The sequence below is a fragment of the Rhamphochromis sp. 'chilingali' genome (genome assembly GCF_963969265.1).
Source record: "Rhamphochromis sp. 'chilingali' genome assembly, chromosome: 20".
Classification (NCBI taxonomy): domain Eukaryota; kingdom Metazoa; phylum Chordata; class Actinopteri; order Cichliformes; family Cichlidae; genus Rhamphochromis; species Rhamphochromis sp. 'chilingali'.
Window position 1 is genome coordinate 23,416,681 of NC_137947.1, and position 20,305 is coordinate 23,436,985.

Sequence of the window (20,305 nt, forward strand, 5' to 3'; positions counted from 1 at the left end):
TGAAGAGTTAAAGACATTAAGGATGGAATTAACAAATTTTTTGCTTTGGCGCAAATGTGTAAGGGTGTGGCAACATGTACGCTCTGTATTTGTGGGTCCACATGACTTAGAACCAGAGGAATTTTAATTGTCTGAAACAAAGGAGGATTTAATTTTTTCCCAGTACATCTATCTTTCACTCCTTCGCTCTCCTTTGCTTCTTTTTTTTCACCGTCCTTTCTTCCATGAAACAATAAAATCGTCTGGCCTCTAAGTTATGGAGAGCTTTTGAAGTGGCTAGAGGAGCCAGTAAATTTAGTGGGCACCTTTGGGAGTCGGTTCAGTGGTGCAGTGGCTGTACCTATATTTCATGTGTTCATGTGCTCGTGCCTATGTGTGTGTGTCTATGTGTATGTTTGAAAGTGTATGCGTGCTCACATGAGTCACGGCTGTGCCTGCGTTTCTGTGTGTGACACAAATGTGCTTAGATTTGGTGTGTGCACTTGAATATGTGTGTGTGTGTATGTGTTCATGTGGCTCTCTATTTCATAGTCATGCTGATTTGTAGCCGTCTACATCACGTTTCCCAGGACACCATAAATCTCACTGGGCAAACTGCATTGGAGATAGTGTGTGTGAGTGAGTGAATAAAATAGCATGAGGTCTATGTATTGTGTGATCATGGGCACACCACTGACCATCTGTGCCTGTAGTATTTGCTATATAGTGATAGTTGGCCTTTAATAGAGGTTACTCAGTAAAATTGATTGGTAGCAGATGCATTCAATTGGTGAAGAGAATAAATGAAACCTAGACTGAACAAATGGGGAAAATGCATTTCTCTGTCTACCTTCTTATTTCTTTACTTTGGCATTTGCATCTCTGTTTTACAAGAAAGTGAGTTAAAACAACAGTGCAAGGAAAGGCAAACTATTTAAACATATATTTTGCATTTTCCACATTTTTGTGACATTACCTACATACTAAAGTGTTCACAGGACATATGTGGACAAGTATATAAAAGTGAAAGAATAGGTTGTTGGACAAAGCTCACTGAATTCAAGTATGGTAGCAATGGAATGCAACCATTCAAATTTCTTGTCTCCTACATATACCATGATCGGTTGTAAGGGATATTATTGCAAAGTTGAAGTGTTTGGGAACCACAGCCACGAGGAGCAGATCATGTAAAGTTACAGAGCGGGGTCACCGAGTGCTGAAGCGCATAGTGCGTTAAAGTTGCCAACATTTTGCAGACTCAATAACTGCAGAACTCCAAACCTCCTCTGGCATTAACATCAGCACAAAACTTCCCCGCTAGCAGCTTCATGGCATGGATTTCTATTGCTGACCAGCTCCTGTAATTGTGATGTGTAGGTGGACCAATACCTTTGTCCAGTGTTTCAACTACTATTTAATGCTAATGAGAAAAACAGCTGAGCTTTTGCAATATACTGAAGTACTGATGCGTGGTATCCCTCCCGTTGTTTGTTGCATCCCCAATACAGTGAATTTATGATAATGTATAAAAAAACTGTTTACTACAAGATACTACTAGAAAACATAGGTTTATGAAAACAGAATAGAAGATGTGGACACATAAATATGATATTTAGTGGTAAAAAGTGTGTTTATGTTGCTTTTTCTCCTCTGCTCCTTGTTGTGTCTTTCCACTCCTCTCTATGCTTCTCTCTCTCTCTCTCTCTGTCTTTGCTCTCTCAGTTTTCCTAGACACCTGTGCAGGTCTAATGTTTCAGCCGAGTCCCTGAAAAATAAATGCGGCGCTCCAATCTCTTAATCCACTCGGCTCCATGTAACCACGTCACATGACACCACGATGGACGCCACCGTCTTGATGCCTAGACAACACTGGAGGGAGTGATTGTTTTGTGCGTGTACATGTGAGTTTGTATGTCGAGTCTTTTAGGAAACAGGGCCAAGGAAGAAAGAATTCAAGGATACAGTATGGAATTGCTTCCCTGACAGTTTTAGCTGTATATTAGGTTTGTGTTTGCATTCTAATACTGTATATAGGTGTGTCTTTTTCATGTGTGTGGTTTAGGGATTGCATACTTTATGGCAGAAAATAGGTAAAGTTGGAAGACCAATCTTTTCTCATTTAAATCAAGGTCCATGTGTATGTTTGTAAGTGTGTGTGTATGCGTGTATGTGTGTTTTGGGATGATACCCAATCCACAGCAATCAGTCTGACCTCCACTCTGGAGTGAACTGCTCTCAATGATTAATGGATCTGCCTCCGTGCTTGGTTGCCAAGGCAACCCGAAACCGGATAGCCCTCAGGAATTCGCTAGCTCGCCCTCAAACTTACGTTGTGTGTGTATGTGTGTTGCTAGGCTGTGGGTGGGAGACAGAGTGAGGCTAACAGTGACTCTTTGGAAAGATGGAGTTGGCTATGGTGAAGGTGGGAAAGGAGGTCCAGTTCAGTCAATAAAAGAGGGTGATTTCCATTCTGCATTTTTCAACGCGTTATTGTTTTCTTAAATTTATATTACACATTTTAATGTACTGTCAACCGTTCAGTCTTAAACATTTGTGTCCAAAGCAAGTATTATTTTAGGCCAGAGATACCATAGTATGTAAAATTACACCATTGTTATGGGCCACCTCTGTGTCGGTATGTGGTTTAAATTACAAGGACCATTATTCACTTTCAGTGATCTGTAGTTTCGGCCAAATAGTTATTTATACAACTAAAGGTTCGTGACAGTAATTAAGATTCGTGCATAATTATTTCCATTTGCGTGTGTACATTACTATTTACTATGCTATGTGAGTAGAAGGTTGGGCAATGCCCTTAGTCCATTTGAAACTAGTGATGAGTAAATCCATGTTAACAAGATGGCAGCTCTTAAGTTGAAGTGCTGCTGCCCAGCTTGTGGATTGTATGCTTGACAGACCAACTTAACACTACAGTGTTATTTTCAAAGGGCCTCTTAACACTTTATTGATCTGGAGACCATGGGGCCTCATTAGATGAAGGCTCTGGGTTAGCGCAGTATGCATGCAGTGTGTAGTGGTGCTTTCATTACTGATGGACTAATGATATACATCTATATATATATGCATTTCTTTTTGGTGAGGAAATAACCAGTTTCAGCAACAAGGAAACGCTTTTTTTGTCATCTTACATTGTACTGTGGTCAATTGTTGTTGTTTTTTTAAACTATAGACTCAGTATCTTTAGCGTATCTGCCCTGATTAACACATTTACCTTCCAATGAAAGATCCCTGGTTCAGGAGAAGCCACAAAGCCAGTTCCCCCCACAAACTCGCACAACTTAAAGTCTTCAAACACTAATCACAAACACTGTTGTGTGTTGAGGCACAGATCAATAAACAATGAGGTAAAAAAAAATCAAAAATTAAATAATTATTATTAAATAAATAGAATAACAAGATCAAATTCAAGATCAAGTGTTTTAAAACCAGTAATCATAGAAAAATAATCTAAATAACCCCTGTCTGAAAGGTTTTCAGTATCTATTGGTTCTACACTGTGGTGCAAGGTAGCCGCAACCTGAACTCACATGACAAAATGTGGTCAGGACGGTTGATGGCTGATGGCTTTTTGCTTTCTTTATCACCTGATTTTCCCTCATGCTGGTGTACTACTAGTGCCAGTCCTAAGGTCAATTAATAGGAGGGTTGTGTCCAGAAGGACAAATAAAACATGCAAATCCATCTGGTGTGACAACCATTTAGGAATGTAGGAAAGTAAGGAAGGAGCCAAATGTATCTTTTTCTGCGCTACAGTGTTACATGTATGTTTTCACATAGAAGTAGAACATAATAAAGAGTTTACCATAAGTGCATCCAATGCATTTGTTCAGATGGGTGTCTTGAATCTCTGGCATTGTGTTAGCTGAATGATAACTCTCTGGCATACACATATCGCAGATTTAAATTTTCTGCCCTGTCTTTACTCCATTAGACTTAATGGAGGAACCAGGTTATCAAATTCAGGATTAAATTCTGACAAATCTAGTGATGCATCTGTGAGCTTTATGAGTTTCAAGGCAATCAACATTTGGTGTCTGTTACATAGCTCTAAGCATATCAGACTGCTGGTGGATTTAGTTGTGTGTCATCAGCATAGCAATGAAAGCTGTTCTTGTTTCATGAGGAAGTTACTTTATGTCAACATATGATATATGAGACCCCACCAACGTTTGTAACTATAGACAGTATAAAAGATGGACTTAGCCACCGAGACATTTTTGTGAAGCTCCATAACAAGCCCAGCACCATTTTGGTATTTTGAAAATGGATGTGATGAGCGAGGGGTGAAACTGCACACTCATCGGCAAACAACCACAATATAATTCTCTATATGGAGTGAATGTTGTATTGACTGGCAAATTTATATGGTGTCAGCAACAAACTTTCATTTTGCTGGTTCACCTATTTTCCTACCCTCACATATGTTCATGAGATATGGGCAATAACCAAAGAATTCAGACAAGTGCCTGAGTTTCTTCTCTAGGGTGGCTGGGCTCAGCCTTAGAGATAGAGTGAGGAGCTAGAAGTAGAGCTGCTGCTCTTCCGTGTTTAAAGGAAAGGTTGTGCATCTGGTTTGGATGCATCCTGGTTGCTTCCCTTTACCTGAAAGTAGATCCAGAACCTGCTGGAGAGATTATATACCTTGTCTGGCCTGGGAACATTTCATGATCCCCCAGGAGTACCTTAAATGTGTTTCTGATCAGTAGAATAACTAGAATAACCTGCTTAGCCTGTTGCCACTCAAAGTCATCAGGAAAGCGTTTATGAAGGTCACAGTGAAAACATGCAGATACAGAAAAAAACAATTTAAGACAGAGCATTACTTTTTATTTCACTGAGACAGTAAATTTTAGGAATGCTATTTGCATATATTTGTTTGAGAGATAAGAACGGAACCTCTTGCATTGCATGCAAAATATAATGCTAAGCAATAATTATTGGTCAGTCTCACTAAAACAGTCACAAAGCTATAACTTAGAGACTGTCCAAAAATACTGTGTAATGTGGCCTTGTCTGTGTATCGTTCATATGTAATCTTTGAGAATTGGGATGTGATCTTTGAAGATCTAAACTTATCCCATCCATCCATCCATCCATCCATCTTCTGTTTATCTGTCTTAAAGAGAATATGATAAAATGCCAAAAATGCTAAATGTTTGATCGATCTCTTATAGAGTAAAATGGAAGATCTACTTGACATGAGGAGTGGTTATAGTGATAGAGTTTCTCCAGGAATGCTTGGAGAGAGAGAACTTCATAATAGCACTGTAGAATTGTAGGTTGGCAATCTTAAGTAACAAAACTGTGGTATTCTAAGTTACTCTTTTAGTTTTATAGTTGTAACATTGTTGAAAAGATTTCATACATCTGAGAATAACATGTTAATAAACTTTTTTTTTTTTTTAATTTAATCTTCTTTTGAATGAAAATGTGGACTGTAATTTCTTGTAATAAAACAGGTGGTGTGAGCAATTTTTGGTGAAATTAATTTTTTGGCTAAGAAAAAGACACTTCACAATAACAAATAAGTCAGGTAATTTACATGATAATACGTCTGCTAAAATAAACATTGTCTACATTGTCTACAATGTTTATTTTACACAGATCATATATCTATGGATATGAATTTCATGGGATTTCAAAGTGTATCTACTTCTCAAAGATCCCACAAGTTATTAATAAAAATCCGCAAACTCAGTAAAGCTGTTAAGTTAGAAAAGGTTGAATTCATTTAAAGGTTTTTAAAGTAATTTAGAGTCCAAAACAATTTTCTGATAAATATTTTGTTTTTACCGACTATACTCATTGCACACTTAAAATTCTTCATGTTTTCATGTACACATGTGTGTTTGTATGTTACTGTCTAGGTTTATGTGTGCATAAGCTGAGTGACAGACGCAGTGGGGGTATCTGTGGCAGTGTGTCAGGGATGTAAACCCAGACTGACCTGGTCTTCTATTACCCTCCAGCTCTGTCAGCACACAAACATACACCTGCAGAGAGACATGTTAAAAAGAATAAAAATAAAAGCATGTTATGCTTTTATTTTTCTGTTACTGATGAAGCTTCCTGTGCACTCACACTAAGACTGGTAGATCGCTGCTACTTCACCAAGATGATGCTGGTGTGATTATAATTAAGATAAAAAAAAGCAGCGGACACGGATCGTTTATCAGGGTTTTAACCAGGGAAGTATTATCAGAAAGATTTATATTTTATTGGCATTTTCAAGCACTTCTGAATGCAGGAATAGAAAAACAGACATTTAGCTCTAGAAGTATAATTAATTCCCAGTCTTTAAGTGTACAGTGGATTGTAAGGGTTACTAAAAACTGTTAGCATTTTCTTGTATTAAAACTAAAAATATTTGCTTACTGCACGATCTCATCGGTCCTATTAGACAAAATTTGAGTACTTGTGGGTAGATTACAATACCTTATGATCTAGATCTTACCTTGTGATCTCTGATTTGGAGTGTTTTAGTTAGATGGATACTCCTGTAGTCATCGATGCAACTATGTCACCCTGGTAGCAAAGTAAAAACATCAAATGAGTCTATGGTGTTTCCTCTCTTAGAACAAACTTGATGTTATCCTTACTTTCCTTAAGAAACTCAAACTTAAGAAAATCCTTCCAGGACTCAAACAGCCCTGAAAGTGTTTTTCTGAATGGAATCAGACACTAAAGACAAGTTGCAATTTAAATCCCAGCTTCTGATTATTGTTATTATTATTAAGATATATATATATATATTTTAATCTAAAGTGAGAAACTAATCACAGTACCATCAAACACAAAATTTGTACCTTCAGTAGAGAATCTGGTAACAGCCAGAAATCCAAAAACGACTGTCGTGAAAGTTAATTTAGTCACATGTACTTACATAAAAGTGATGTTTATTATTAAATGCTAAAAAATATACTTGTTTGATTTTTGAGAGTGTTAGAATAAATGTAATTGTACCTATTTGTTGGTAAACATATTTGCAATAATTATATTACAGTTATACCTTTTTTCTACTCTCAAATTATTTATACCTTTAAAAAAAAACTCATAATTCTCAGGTTTTCATATTCCAGCTGTAAAATGTAATTTTGAACATGAAATATTATCCAATTTAATAAACTATTTTAGGTTTCATAGATAAAGTCTTTTTTGTCTATAAACTGAGTGGATGTTAATACATTAACTTTACACAGTCCATAAACACAGTAACAGTGTTGGAGACAACTAATACATTCAGTGCCTCCATAATGTGGCTGTGGCTCACAAGCGAGTTAAAAGTGCTTAGACGCAGAAAAAAATGAATGTGTGTGTGAATAGGTGAATGAAGATTATAATAAGAAAGTGCTTTGAGTCCTCAAGTAAAGCTGAAAGGAACTAGATAAGTATCGGTCTATTTACCTTAAACTTAGTGACGTAAGTCATTAATCTAGGAGGTTATACAGACCTACATGTGCACACATGATTTGCAATGCCATTCGTTTAGGTGCGGTGAACAGGCAATCTTAATCCACTTATCCAAACTGTTTAGCTTCTGACGCTTCTGATATATATGCAAATCATATGTATAATGTATGTAAAATCACGAGTTGTAAAACAAATCTTTAAATGTTAATGGTAACTGAGTAAAGGGCTTTTGAAAGTACACACACATAATAAAACACAATACTTTGATAATACTTTGGGGTGGGATAAATGAACAAAAATGAAATCAAAATGTTTTTGTCTTTAAATATTTAAATACACAGTTTAATCAGAATTTATACAAACAGGAGCTTCTGGCAGAAGAAGTGTAAGTAGGCAGAAGAAAATGAACTCTACACTGAGCACTGCCAGATATACAGTGGTAAATATATGTGTAAGTGTGTGTGTGTGTTAATTTGATGTGTCTATAAACAAACTGAAGTCAAAGAAAGTTTAAGTGGACAAACTGTACAGCAATCAAAAGCAGTTATGGAACATCTGTCATGTCTTTTCATCTGAAATAGTCAAGGTGGGGAAAAAAAGAATCTACATGAACAGTCCAGTGACTGTTGCTTGTGTGCATACTTGAATCAAATTAAAATGAAGGTCTGGTAGCTTTTCCCCAAACAGTCTCTGTATTTGCGAGCATCTGACTTGGTAAGAACAAGACACAACAAACATTAGGTGAGCAAGGCGAAAGAATAAGAATCGTGCGAATATTTACCGTCACTAAATACATGTCTTACGGATCTTTATAAGAAAATGAAAAAAAGGGGAAAATTTGCTTTGGTTTTAGGTTATGCGGGCCAAACGACAGAACACCATTATGTGACCCTTCTCTAGAATTAAAGTGCGTTGGGTTATCTGTCACAGTTCACTTCTACTGCATGGCAATGAACCTGAGCCAATCAATGATTAGACCGGTCATATGTTGATGAATACCAGAGAGGCATTCAGTTCAGTGGTATTAGGTTTAACTCTATCTGTCAGCCTATCTTTCACACTCTTCACCCTGATGCGCGGTTTAAATTAGTCATAATCATAACACTCTTAGGTCTACATTTTTTTTAAAGTTTTTATAAAGGTATGGAACATTTTTCCCCACTCTCCTATAGCCTCCCAGTGCTGTCTCACCCCAGTTCAATGTTTAGTGTATCTATGTGATGGTACTTTGACCTAGTTTATAAAATAGTACAAAAGAATTAGGAAAAGTATAATTAACTTTTCTGAAAATTGCTCCTCACTGATGTAACCAATAGTTTGCTCAAGTTTGATAAAACTTTACTAAAAATGATATTCTCCAGCTGTTTTAAGAAGAAATTATTATACTTTTAATACTGATTTTTGATACAGATGGATCATTGCTAAATAAATGTCTATTTGAAAGGACAATTTCGGTAAATACAGCAACAAAGGCAACAGTCCCAGTTTACTAAACCTTATGTATAGAACTGTGTGAGTGTATAAAGACATATGCATAAGCTTTAGTTTGATTGCACTGACACGTCCTCCTTTAAACATATGGGAAACCATGGGTTAATATCTCTGCATAAACACACATGTATATTCTCACATGTGTGTGCCTGACAAAATGAAAGGCGGCGAGTGGAGAAGGGTTCAGTACGGGCCAGACCTCTAGCCCTAATCAGGTTACATGATTAATGAGGGGGGGAAATGGGCTCATGTTGTATTAAGAAAATGTGTGTTTGAACCCAAAGCAGCGGGTATCAGCAGCCTAATGCATCAGCCATCGACTGGACACCTGAGATCCACGGTCTGCTGTGCTGTTAGCTCGGTCCCAGTGGAGAGACGCTGCATTGATTCTCCTAAAACTCCCTCACTTTCCTCCTGTTTCTCTTTTTATCCTGTTCTTCTTCTATCATTTATGTCCTTCTTTGTCTTTCTTGGATTAAGTTCACACCTCCTTTGTTTTCATTTAATTATCACTTTTTTCCTTCTTCACTTTTTAGTCTCTGCTATTTCAGTTGCTTCATCTGTCTTCCTCTTCTTTCCTTACTGCCTTTCTCCACTTCACTAACAGCTTTACTAGGTTTGCACACACCGCACAATAGCATCAGTGTTTTCTGTGTCTGTTTTTTGCCTCTGAATGATTTAGGTTCATTTCTGGCATGGACCGATGACCAACACTCAGCCCTCGCAACCCAAACACTGAAGTCATTTAATCTGTGCGACTTGCTGCACCACAAGCTTGTCTGATATATTAGCTATGCTGCATGCCTCATCCAATAAGGATTAGGTCCACTCAGTAAGTGTGTGAAATACACCGTAAGGGCAAAAACAACAGGTCGACTTGAAAAAATATATATATACTGAACAGTTTTGTATCAAAAAAAGATTTACTTTGAAACAGGGCAGCAGTTTTACCTCAGCAAATAGCAAAATTACATTTAGTCTGCTACTGGTTGGTGACAGTGGCCATTGTATTAATGCTGGAAGCCAATTAGACAGATTTTTGATGATGGCGGTATCTTGCATTCTCTGGGGAGGTGAGTTGTTATGTGCACAGTAGCTGTAGCACATACACAGGAGCTGATGAGTGATTAGTCTGGATTTAAACACAAACACAGCTAAACCGTAGCTCTTCTCATTTTACCCTAAAACAATATTCAGCTTTCTGTCTTATCAACAGCTTCAACTGTGGCACACTAAATTGTAGAGTTACATTAATAATCAATAGAAAATATTATTATGCAGTTTTTCAGGCATGGCTGTATTTAAGTGGCTGCTGAGTTTATTAGAGAGTGGGAACGTGGCTGTGGTTAGGATAAGGCTGAAGGGTCAAGAGGTCAACAGTAGCATAAAGTGTTGTTTTGGCAGCATGAGGTGTTTTCCCAAAGTGAAAAGTAATAATGTTTAGCAATATAAACAGTGGAGGAACATGGTCTGAAATCGGGATGCAAAGATGTTACGCTGACAAAGTCGACTTTTTTTCTCTTTGCGGTGTAATTTTCTCAGTTTACTCCCTGGGTCATTTTCTTGGTGAATATGCCATATTTATGAATAATCAAAGAACAGTCTGTTTGCTCTCCTCAACTGAACCATCAGATCCAATGAGAAAAGTTTACTCTGAAAAGTTCAGTTACTGAGTCTAACAAAGGAGAAGTATAACGCGTTCATTAAAACAAAATAACCCCGGGCTCAGAGAATCAAAGCAATAAAGCAAACTGGATAAATAAATACATGAATGAAATGAAGATCATGGAATCGAGTCAGAGAAATGTTGAGGAGACCGCAAGAAACCCTTGAGATATGGAAACAAACCTGCAATATATAGACAAACGATTAGCGTACCATGTCATCAGTAAAGATGATTCATTGTTGTAGCGTTGCATCCTGAAGTGCACACATGTGTGCGCACATGCACAGTATATGTAAACAAGCATACAAACACAAGAGCAGAGTACAAGCCCAAACGGTCCAAGCACACAGACACATGCAGACTCCCACTATGGATTCTGTGAAGACAGCAGGGAAAATATCTGTGTTTTGAAAGTATTACCAGTCATATTTTCAAATTTCTTTCCCCCTGCTGTTATAATTTTCTTCCCTGTCAAACAAATCAAAACGCCAAGACCAAACGGAGGCTGAAGGAGCAGCTCAGATTTTCCACTGTCAGGTTCACAAATGCGTTTCTCTTACAAACAGGCTCTGTGCGAGGAGACATGACCTGTGTGTGTGTGTTTGTGGATCTGTGCGCTGTGTGTGTGTTAAGAGTGCCCTTGTGTTGATTTTCATGTCCGCGAAAACAGTACAGTTCATTCTGTTTAAACTGCATCTAAAACGCGTAAATATTACTCTTGCAAATAATCATCAAAGCATTATTTCGTAATTTAAAACTAATAATAATTTGATTTGGAAAGACAAATCACAAACACAACAAATTAAACAATTTACCTATTTCAACATATACTCTTTCAATGTAATGACATTTATTAAGCTGTTATTAGCTATTGTCAACATGTCATCGATAATACTGAGTTTAACAAGCTATGACTGATGCACAGTTTAATCCTGTGGGAGCCTTTGTATGATGTGGTAGAAATGTAGTTTAGACTTCATGACAAGTGATTGTGTCTGGGCCCCAGATGTTAAACCACTTCAATACCGAACCGGATCAGTTTTTATTCTGAAGTGCATTTTTCAGCCCGTTCGGTTACGTCAAGTAAATAATTTGAGTAAAATATTCAAGATACAGTTTATATAAATGTAAACAGAATGGAAAAAGTGAGTTATCCTGTAAATTACAACAATTGTAATTCACGTTAATGCAAGCGAAACTAAATCTATACTGCATTCATGCCTCTCTCCACAGCGTGTAGAGTAAAAACTCTGGATGATGAAGCAACAGTGCATTTCATTTCCCAAACAGGATGGCCGGGGTGATCTGCTGCCTTCTGGTTACATTTCCCCTCAGAGCGTCATCCGTCATCGGAGGGTCAGGGGTCGGGAGATTCATCAAAACAGTTTGTGCAGTGTGAGGTACACAAAGGAGCCTCTCAGGATTAGAGATGGCTTGCTGTGTTTATGGCTGTCTACATTAGGGTCTATCCCGTCATCACCCTACCCGGCTTGGTGTGAAGTCATCATCCATTCTGATGGGTTGACATGAAAAACCATCATATACACAACTCTCTTATTGCATTCCCTGTTTCTGCTGCTCTGCAAATATGAGAGTAGGAAATATTAATCGAGATCAAAATGATAGTTTCCAATGCCTTCATGGAATTTAATAGATGGAGGTTCAACCTGTGGCAAAAAATTATAGAAGCCTAGTGCGCATTCCTAAAAAGATGAACTAAAAAAAAGTTATTATTCTACAAAGCTCATGCATATCTTTTAAACTCCCTGAAGCAACATTTTTCCTTCTGTTTATAAGACTTTAAAGCTCTTTCAACTCCTCTGTCATTGGAAAAAGTACCAAAAAAAAAAAAGAAATTTACAGCTAAATATTTCTATTTGGGCTTTTCTGACATGATGAAATCGCCATAAACAAATGTTCAAATCCCACTTTAATACCATCAGCGGTTTAGGTTGTGTATTTCCTGTGGAATCAAAGGTAACGTGGCAGTGTTGCTCTTGTTTTCTTCTTTGGCCGAGATATGTAGTCACATGGCATTTATAAACACAGTACAACTGATGCCTATTATGTTTGACATGTGTTGATTGCTGGACAGCTAGCGTGGGAGAAGAACTCGCCGGAAGCATTTGAGTGTCCTATTTTTGCACATTATTTTATTTAACATGGTGTCTTTCCGAGTCTGTGCCAGAACGAGAGTTGCCAAAGCTATCTCCATGATAAATCTGGGACTTTGACACATATGCTGCCCAGCAGAGAAAAATCTTACATTGACAAAATGGAGTCCATATATCTCTCTGCCTAAAGAGCGTGCTGGCTCCATTAGCTGGTGTTTGGACACCTGCAGGGGCTCGGGACTCAACGAGGAGGGCTGTCAACGAGGGGCTTTGGTAAATCGAGAGATTATCCAAACAGTGGGACACTGGCTAATAAAAACAAGCCCCCCATTCACTGCATTAGTGCTGCATTAGCGCAGAGGGTATGGAGAATGGGGACCTGTGGGTCTGAGAGATGCACAGTCCAAAGCTGTTAAAGGGCTCTTCTGTAAATAATTAGTGATTTATTGCAGGTTGTATTTATTAGATTAGTGATTGGAGTGTTTCCTTGTTTGAAGGAAGTTCTGACATATATGTAGTTCTGACATATACATTTTTACTTTGTATTTAAATATTGGAAGGATGACATCATGCACTGTAGGTGAATTTAATAAACGCAAGATTAATTAATTTATTTAAGCAATTCTAAAATGGCTCATTAATAGTTAGAAAAGTGTAATGTGTATCTAGTACAATAAAGAACTTGCCAAATTAAATATTTACCACTTTTAAAAATGTCATTTATATCCCACAACATGGTTACAGAAGCTTGAAAAATATTTTTTTCAGACATGAAACCATTAGGATCGAGGTGCTTTAGATCATCATGTAATAAGAGGTGTAGTAAATATATATTATACAAATGCATGCGGTATTTTAAATAGTCACAAAATATTTCTATGTAGAATACAGAGGTGAAAGTGTAACTAGCTTGTTTAGTAGTCAGCAGAGTTTTCAGAGTGAGCATAACGTTCATCAGGAAGGCTTGAGAGTACAGTAAGCACAGTATATTCTCTGCAGCCGTACAGCAGCTTCACTCAGGGTGTGTACACCGGTCATGGGCATAAACTTCAGTTTCTGGCCATGACATTTATTAACTCCTACAAATACGACAGCTGGTGCTTTTTTCTCTCAAGGCACGGAAAATGAAATCATCTAATTTCCTTTGCATAACCTTAGTTTTTTGTGAAGTTCCTCGGGGTGAATTAACGGAAAAGTTTCAATGCATTAAATCATTTATTTACACAGTAAAATGCCCGTTTCCAGCAGTGACCAACACAGCGTAGGTGCTTTAACACACTGTAATCCATTTATACAGTCAGTTAATACATGGGCAAGGGGTTAAGGGTTTAATTTAAAGCAAATTAGATTGGTTAAAATAAATCAGCTTCATGTTTCTGACCATGTAGAGTTCTCACTTTCCTCATATTTAACTTTTATTTCTTTGGAGAACTTGTGCATAATATGAATTTTCTCTATAACACATACATAAATTATATCAATGTATTTGTTTATTTCAAGAATTGCAAATAATAACTTTGCATATATTGTATGAGAAGTTTTAATGCTAATAACTGTTAGCGAGACACTGTAATGCCATTAGGGTATAATTGCTGGTCTCTGAGGTGGTAAGGACACTGCTGGCAATAACTCTCGCAGAGAGGGAATTTGCCTTTTATTAAAAACTGCTTTGGTGACTGGGAGTAAATTCATTTTCTGACTCTATTAGCACAGCAGATTGGGAATAAACTACTAAGGAGGAGCCACAAAATGCCTCAGGAAAATGTATTTGTGCATGCGAGTCTTGCTTTTTATCATAGCTCACAAATAAGTCTTCTCAGATTGACTGGTGTCATTTTCCTCAGCAGTGGCTTTCCTTTCACTGCAATGTGAAACCAGATAGCTTTTGTTTTGTGTTTTTTAAAGCTGAGATGATGACTGCAATATTTTCTTTTTCATTTTTATTTATTTAAACCAAATTCTAATCCTAATACGGGAGGTTTTAAAAGAAAGCTTAGTAAAAGGAAGGCGTCACCAAATTTCCGTATATAACGGTGTGACCTTCGATGATCCTTTATTATACACACATACATATACAGTCATTTAAATTGAGGGAAGCAGACAGACCTCGGCTCATCTTCTCCATCCTCCCATCCTGCTTGGATTAACACAAAGCTCATTTCAGCTTCCGTCCAACCACTCATCTCCCACCACTTTAGTGAGTTCTCTCCATCCACCAGCCTGTTTTTCCTTCAACCCATAATAATCCTCCCAAAAGCCTCTCTGTGTCTGTTTCCCAAGTCTTAGAGCAGAAACACAATGGCAGCGCAGCAGGATGTACAGGCGAGCAGAGGAGATCAGTCAGTTTGATAAATGCGGACACATCTGCGGGAGATTTTCACTGTAGATAAAATGAACTCTTACTGTTTTAAGCTGTTTTTTCTTTTCTTCCACATTTCCTGCCGCTGTGTGTTAAATATGTATCTGAACCAAGTTATTTTTTTGATGGTGTTGGGAATCGGGGTTGTTTGAGAATTACTAAACCTCCAAAATATTAAGAGAGAAACACATAGACAGGCCACAGTCTTGTTTCAGTCTTCCAGGAAACTGTGTTAAAGGCACTAACAGTGACCAGAATCAGTGGCTTCTAAAAACACGGATCTAGGAACTGAAACTTAGAGCACACTGCACTTCAACAACAGTTCCAGGTAGATGCCAACAAACTAAAAGCTAGACCTTTAACAAAACACTTCTTGCATTGAGATTGTTTTGTTATGGCTCTTGGAACTACTAAAGGTTACCCAGCCGTTTAACACAGACAACAGTCTACAATTCTTATCTCTAAAACATACGCCAGCTGCAAATGTGATATGGGAAAGAGGCATTACCATGCTTAATTTAACCTCATCAACGTGTCTGCTCTTTTTTTCCTCCCCCCCATCATTCCCTGTGACTGTACTGCGGAGGTGAATAATTTGTCAGTAATGCTGTGACAGTGGAGGTAGGAGCCTACTGGGGTTTAGGGACCAGACTGTGTGGTCCTATCGGGTTGCAGTATTGACCCGAAGTCTGACTTGTGAGATCAGAACGAGAACGAAATCCATAAAATGAAGGAAAAGCAGTCTCTGTGTGAGGGCAGAAATCTAAAAACATGAATCAATATATAAAAATCCTCAGCTATATTTGAGTGAATACAAAACAACAACATGTTACCTAATCAATTAATAAGAAGCAATAATTTGTTATTTCTAAATCTGTGTGCAACATGAGTCTGTTGAAGAAAAACAAACACCTAACAATTCTCAGATTACAATTTTTTGGTACTAGCAATTATTCTATCATAAATACTTCTGCATTATATGAAATCGAGACCACTTCTAACAGTTTTAAATGCTCTTCTTACAAAGGGAAGCTGGCAATAAACAAGACAGTTGGGCATTAATATTCATCAGCCAAATGAAAAGCCACTGAATCAGATTAAAAGTTCATCATTGTCCTGAAGGGATACTTCTTCGGAAGTAAATACAAAATGTAGACATCCTCCATATCCAACTGATATTCCAATTGCAATAAATTCCTTTTGATATTTTTAGGGTGATATATATTCTTAGTGTAATGCCATCAAATAGGTTTTATTATTTAGCTGAAAACAGAACTTGTTTCCACAACTTCACATTTAGTTTCAGAAGAGTTGGTGTATGTCTGATAGATGTATAGCACTGTAGCCCGATGTCCTTTAGATTTTTTTATAACTGCTGCAAGAATGTGGTGCAAAATAGGTGATCACACACAATGAAACACGTACACATAACTTCTAACCTATGTGCAAAATACCTAGCGTGACAGAATTCTGGTTTCGTCAAAGTGGTGATGGACTCGCTCTGTTTTTCTGTAGACACTTGCTATCATTTGTGAGAGTCGAACTACACGTGCGAGGGACAGGTGACAGATTATATCTACTTGCTCCTTCCATTTCTTCAAATTCAGACTGTTTCTGATGTCTACTCGGGCAGGTTTTCCCCCTGCACTGGGTAAGCTCTTCTGGCTCATGTCAAAGTAGAGTTTCTGCAATATAATGTTTTACATTTTCGTTCGGAGACTTTAAATTGCCTCAAAAGGTTAAAAAAATTCAAAAAATGATTTCTACCTCACGTTTTTTTTTCTTCCTTTTTTGTGTTCAGGGGACAGGACTTTGTAAGGCGACTACTTTCCACATCGGGGGGCCAATCAGGAACAGATGGAAAAGGTGATGACCCCCCCCGGCATGCGAGAGCAACAGCGAAACTGCCACTCAAAATCCCAGCATGTGGACATGTGTGAGTGGAGATTTGTGTGTCAGAGGACGATGGGAGGTTGTGTTATGGCTCTGAGGGTGCTACAGCAAGAGGGGTCCCCATACGAGTGAGTGACACTCCTCTAACATCTGTTCCATGGAAAACACACGCTCTCTTCCTCACTCTCAGTTCTCCGCTAACGATCTCCTTGGCTCGGTCTCTGTTGTTTCACTGTGTCTCGTCTACACACACACACAGACACACACACACACAGAGTTAGATGATCTTTTCATTTTACAGTAAAGCCGAGAGGAATGGAGAAATTAGATTAGGGCAGAATAAGATACTCCATTTATGATGTGGCTCTTTGCAGGGTTCTCTGCATGGTTGACAGAGGAGGTTGCAGACGGCACTGATGCCTTCACCCTTTTCTTCTCCTTGCTCCCTCGCTGTTGTGTCCCCCCACCCCACCCACCTCCAGTTCCTTGCTTGGCGATCAGGTTTCTCTCCGTCCATCAGTGCAGAGGGAGAGGAGAAAAAAGGGGAGGAGGTGGGCTGTTCTGATCAATGGCAGGAAACCAGACGATGGGAAGGGAAGACGTGAAACAGATAGGCCCCATAACCTACCTACCTACCAGAATACCGCAATCACATCTCTCTCTCCATCTTTTTCTTGCTCCCTTCTGTGTTCCTATCTGTAATACACAAAAACGCACACCCACGCACACCCACGTAGCCCTGTGGAAAAACAGCCAAGACACTACACATACAAACATGCATCTGACCACAAACATGCTGCAAAAAAAAAAGAAACACACAGCAGCACGTAGCTTTAGACTGATATGCCAACATACATACACACACACACACAACAGGGTGAACGGCTTATATTTACCTGTGCCTTATGGGAACATTACTAATAATATACACAATTTGAATATACTTTACTTCCAGCCGTATGCAAATCTCAAACATATTGCTTACTTTCTCCAGGGGCCCATAAATTCCCACACACGGGCATGTGAGAGGCACACAAACACACACACAAACCCCAGTGAAGATATGTGTAATCAGGACAGAGAGACGGAGTGGCTGTCTGGTTCGACTTTATTAATTTGTGGTATTTTTATTACCGTTTATTGCCATCATTTTTATGGTGGACAACACCGCTGCTCACTCCTCGAGGCGCTCATTAGCTGAATAAGTATTTGACAGTTATTTAATTATGCAGTATTAGATCCTTACAGAGTTATGAAACCAACACTGATAATACAATGAGAATAATGGAGACTTTTATTATGTACCTATAATGCAACACTCATGCTACACATCTCACGGCTTCTTATGGCAAGGAATTAATGAAATTACATTTTAACAGATTTAATGTGAGATACAAGTTCAACTGTGATGCATTGAGTGAATTCCTGTATGTATACGTGAGTAAATGTATGTGTTTTTGATCTTTTTAGTGCAGACTGCTGAGCTTTCTTGCCACTACATCTAACTCTTAACTCCTGTCAAAACACAGAGCTTTAAATTGAATTAAGACCGCATGCTGCAGTCCCTGCTATGATCCCCCCAACTGGCGCTTTTAACACCATACACTTCTGCAGAACACACACACATATTGATTCAGACCTTTTACATGAATGTATACATAGGCATTGACACTAACACCAATATTAAATGTATACATATATTTGAATCAGTAATAACGAATGATTTTTGAGTGCTATATGTTGAGGCCAGATAAGCCTCAAAACTCGGTAACTGTAAAGACTTTATTTCAGTGTTCATAATCATGCCGATAGTTCTTGTCAGCTACAGTCCCAGGATTTTCAGTGCCCTTTTTAAGTGGTTAGTTAAATTGACCGGGACTCTCCCCCCTCCCAAAATATAGAAATAAAATAAAATTATTGAATAGTCTTGATCTTATTTTTTTTCAATTGACATATTTTGGTATGAAACCTTACCATATATCTAAAATACAAATTTTATTGCCATATTATCATCAATATATTCCAATGATTTTATATATGTATTCAAGAGAAAATCAAAGTATTAGTGTCAAATCAAAGTCGGGGTGCATTTTATTTTAATTACAGCTTAAATCATCTCACAGGCAACTAAAACCAATTCCTAATATGCAATAAGTAAAAGAATACCCCAAAAATGAAACGGCATACATATCAGGCAATAATTCACCACCACCCCCACTCAAAGCTCGTCTGTCTGCGTCTGTGTTTTGTCCACTGCAGTTTAGTTTATGTAACAAAAGTGCCGATGCTCTGTGTTTTATCCAAAGATTATACTCCAATTTGTTCTATGTGTTGGTGGCAGTTCAAGTTGCTCTATTAGAAATCATGCTAAAGCAATATTGTCTAAGTGAGATGGTCATTAATCATCAGGCTGACAAGAGCTCTGGACATTGTTGACGAGTAATGAGTGTGTTACTAACCTTTAATACATTTGGGCTGCTGTTAGTCAGCTGGATAATTAGTACACACTGACGATGGTACACACTGACGATGGTACAAATGTATTCTGTGTGCCATCAATTCTGGTGATTATGTGTCATTACTGAATTGAGGGGTGGAATAAAAGGCAGGAGTTTTGTTTCAGTTTTACAGTGTAGACATTTGTTGGCTTCCACGTCTTCTGAGCAGATTTTGTACCAGCAGCTACTTTCCCCCCATTAATTTCCTGTTAAATTTAAACATTGCTTGTTTAAAGAAAACACTCACTGCAACATTTTACTTTTAAAATACTTTGGGAAAAAATAGTAACGTGAGAATACATTCTCACTCAACATTGTTTTATTACTCAGTACGTTATTTATGAAGGTTTGTATCAGCTACATAAATTTATGAATGAGCTGTTCTGGTCTGGCTCCCACAAATGAGACTTAAGTGGCGTGTGGGACATAACCTTTGCTTGGGGACCGTGCAGAAGGTTACTGCAGTGCGTGTGTGTGTATTTATGTGCACAGTGAGTATTGAGCAAAGGCCACTGCAATGCAACCCAACACCATCTCTTTGTCTGAGCCCCACAGGCTGCTAACCAGAGTGCCTCACTTTTTTCCACATTCAGCTCTTTAATAGTGTATACAATGTAAGTTTTAAATGGCCATAGCCTGGTAAAATTACATGAGCTTCATTTGCTTCTTTATGGTGGATAATTAAATAAAATCTAATTCGATTTTTATTCCTATCATTTAATTTAAATGTTTATATATTAATTTATCCGATGAGTTAATAGTAAATCTCGCTCAAAGTCAATTCAATGTTAATGCAAAGCAGAGCTTAAGGTGCTAAATATATTTTATCACTAACAATAAAATTCACAGGTTTAATGAGCTATACACAGTCCGT

General features: G+C 37.9%; 1 long non-coding RNA gene across 2 annotated transcripts in view; it reads left to right on the forward strand.

Annotated features, from left to right (window-relative positions):
* The window catches only part of LOC308387999, a 44,678-nt gene that overhangs the window by 20,036 nt on the left and 4,337 nt on the right, over nucleotides 1-20,305 (forward strand). For both annotated transcript variants that reach the window (XR_013970024.1, XR_013970025.1), the window contains one exon: nucleotides 16,842-17,061. This is a non-coding gene — a long non-coding RNA (uncharacterized lncRNA). The remainder of the gene's footprint in view (nucleotides 1-16,841; nucleotides 17,062-20,305) is intronic.